Consider the following 3,526-nt stretch of genomic DNA (forward strand, 5'->3'; position numbering starts at 1 on the left):
TTTTTCCTAAGGAAAAGAACAAATCTTTTGCAATAATTTGAAATAAAAAGATATTTTCCAGGATTTGATTTGAAAAAGTAAAACGTTAAAAGTTGTCAAGTTTGAACATTATGTTTTTTAAGAATGTGTTAAGACTTGTTTCTTCTTAAGAAAAAAAAAACACAACACCAAGGAAATGATAAGGTTAAAAGTACAAGAAGCTATTTTGATAAAACAGAATTTTTTTCTTTGTATACTGATTATTCACGAGAAAAACTCTTTATAAACTTTTACTAAAACAGACTAATGACTTAAGAAACTTGGAGAAAGAACAAAATTCTAACTTTGCATTGGTATACTATTTAATACTAAAGCTTTTAAATTTTAATAGATAGACCATCAAATCTTACTCAACTTTAACCATAAAAGTCCTTTTCCATGAACTTTCGGTATTTCTTGTATTCATTCAGGTTTTGTTCCACATTTTACTTTTTCTTAATAACCAGTCATTTTATCTTAGGACAAAATTCCTGTTTGTATGTTTTTCTTAATAATAAGAAGAACATATTCTATATACCTTACATACATAACTTACCAAAAATGATTTTGGAAACTGTCTCCAATCAAACCTCTTATAACATGCAATTACTATCAGCACTAAACAAACTTGTCAGAATAATGATTCAGTTTGGTTATATGCAAATATAACTTTATTTTAAAATGCTTAGTAGCATGCAACACTAGAACAGGCTTTTAGAGGCAAGTTGGCAGAGGAGGCTGTCTGCTAACAAGTTTTACTATTATGAAGTTACTTTTTGTTATTATTATCAATTTAGTTCCTGATTAATAATGACTTCTTGGAATTAGCCATTTAAATACTTCAGTTTAAACAGTGCTTTTAGAAACTCCCCACAACTCTCCAAATTACATAGTTTATAGTCATTTCATCTCAAGACAAATTTCACTTTCACATTCTTTTAAACAAACTTACTGAATTTTAGTAGAGCTCTTCTAAGAATTCTCATTTATCCATTTAATATTACCATCTGGAGGTATGAAAATACACACTGACACTGAACAAACAGACAAACACAAAAAGAATTACGACACACCAACAGAGGCATAATGTTTACCAATCTGACTTATAATTCTCACTCCTTTGTTATGGCTGTCTTCAAGCCCTCCATCATTTCACATCCAAGTCTAATAACTCCTGCCCAGGGAGGGCAGGAGGGGCATAGAGAGGAGAAGGGCTTAATAAGGGGTCCCAGGTTTGAGCTTCTACAGACCTAGTTTCTGGGTCTGGAGTCTTAGCTTGGGTGGGATAGAGAATTGTCTCTCTCCCCTTCAACCAGTACGTGGCATAGTCAGACTTCTCCTTGGAAAAGGTTTTTTTTTTTCCCATTAAGATAGAGTACAAGGTTGGCACAGAGCCAATCCTCATCTGCCCCATATTTTGGCCAAAATACATTGGGTGGTCATTTCCTTTTTGTCCTTTTCCTTGGTCTAATCCTTATCGGTCCAATGTTTCAACATCCTCCCTAATGGACTATCTGGAGGAATGACCCCGGGGGGTCCTTCAGATACCCCCTTTCCCAGTTGGCCGACTGCCCCTATTCCCCATTCTGAGTCTTGTCTGGGTTTCTTTCTCTCAGATCCTTTTGTTTCATCCGTCTCCAGCCCTTTCCCTCGTGGGAGAAGGGAAACGCCAGCTGGGACTCTGCACTCGCCTCATGTGGAGTGTTGCATGTCTCAGACACACACAACCAACCTCAGACTCATCAGCATTTCCCCACCACCAAGGCAATACTTAATAGTACTTTTTTCTTAGCTTGGTCTGACCACCAAGGTAATACTTAATAAAACTTTTTTTTTTTTTTAAAGATTTATTATTTATTTATTTAATTCCCCTCCTCTCCCCCGGTTGTCTGTTTTCTGTGTCTTTTTGCTGCGTCTTGTTTCTTTGTCCGCTTCTGTTGTCGTCAGCGGCACTGGAAGTGTGGGCGGCGCCATTCCTCGGCAGGCTGCTCCCTCCTTCGCGCTGGGCGGCTCTCCTTATGGGTGCACTCCTTGCGCGTGGGGCTCCCCTACGCGGGGGACACCCCTGTGTAGCAGGGCACTCCTTGCGCGCATCAGCACTGCGCATGGGCCAGCTCCACACGGGTCAAGGCGGCCCGGGGCTTGAACCGCGGACCTCCCATGTGGTAGACGGACGCCCTAACCACTGGGCCACAGTCCGTTTCCCTAATAAAACTTTTTTTAACCTTGGTTTGTGCATGGAGTTGCCTGCTCAATGAGAGGCAGGTTTTCCCTTCCCCTTTTCTCATCCACAGTCAGCAGATCTACGCATCTGGTGTCAGGTGTTTCCAGCTGCCCCAGGCAGGGCCCCAATGGCAGAGTCCAAGACAGCTCAATCAGCGGGGTGCACCTTGCCTCGTCCACCCCAGAGGTCTCCGTCCGAAGCTTCAGATCCCAGACAAGTCCCCAAAGTTGTTAGAAAGAAAGTTGTACCTAAAAGGAAAGGAATGCTCACCTGACTGTGGAGGAGAAAAGAATTTATTCATGATTTTGTAAGAATGGGCACATGACCTGTGTAAAATGGCCTTGCGCTGAGCAACAATACACAACATTTATACCCTAAGCTTAACATGCAAGTCCCTCCCCTGCTCTCCATTAATTGGTACTTCAGAGGTTACAGCCTATCTGAGATGTCTAACTAACTTACGCGGGTTCCACTCTTAGTTACACTCCCATTCCCTATATTCCGGTGACTTGGTAGTTGGTGCTGATTTCAAACTTGGTGCCAGAGCCATTAGACCCTTTTCCCACCCTTCTGTAAACTGCAGAACCAGGTTTAGCTAGTTCCCCTATTAGGATGTGGGTGGCTGATGAAATAAAGTATGACATTGATTTTAGTTTCTATTTTTCCCAATTCCACGTCTCCTTCATGTGAAAGCTAAACTTAACCCCTTTTCTTACACAATTTGAGGAGGAAATCAAGAAAAATTTCTATTTAGAATAAAAACTAAGAGAGTCAAATATCTAGGAATAAATTTGACCAAGAATGTAAAGGACCCGTATTTAGAAAACTACAAAACATTGCTAAAAGAAACGCAAGGTATTCATGGTGAAGTGGTGTATACATGGGAATCTTGTATTTTATGCATGATTGTTCTGTAAATCTACAACTTCTGTTGAAAAACTTTCTAAAACCTTAATAGGTTTTTGTTTATGTGGGTTGTGTTAATGAATATTTGCCATATTAGAAATTGAAAAAAATTATTTGCTGATTCGTGTTTTTTTCAAACAGGTTTAGATTCCCTTTTAAGGTCTTTTAACTTTAATTTTCAGTATGAGATATGTTTCCTGCATGGTTTGTCTCCTCAGTCATTGTCCATAGGACTCGGAAACTGTAGGAATACACAGGAGCAGGCTTGAGGCCCGGCTTCACCTCCAATGTTGTAGGTGGGACTGTACAGCACTGGGCAGAACCCTGTGCTCCCCTGCACTGCCTGGACAGAGTACCCTTCCTGGGTGTCCACGTTGG

The 3,526-nt window shown here is 40.4% G+C and overlaps 1 pseudogene; it reads right to left on the bottom strand.

Annotated features, from left to right (window-relative positions):
* Positions 1 to 3,336: 3,336 nt before the first annotated feature.
* On the bottom strand, positions 3,337 to 3,526 carry LOC111759089 (small nucleolar RNA SNORA73 family; annotated as a pseudogene).

The sequence above is a fragment of the Dasypus novemcinctus genome, chromosome 25 (genome assembly GCF_030445035.2).
Source record: "Dasypus novemcinctus isolate mDasNov1 chromosome 25, mDasNov1.1.hap2, whole genome shotgun sequence".
Lineage (NCBI taxonomy): Eukaryota > Metazoa > Chordata > Mammalia > Cingulata > Dasypodidae > Dasypus > Dasypus novemcinctus.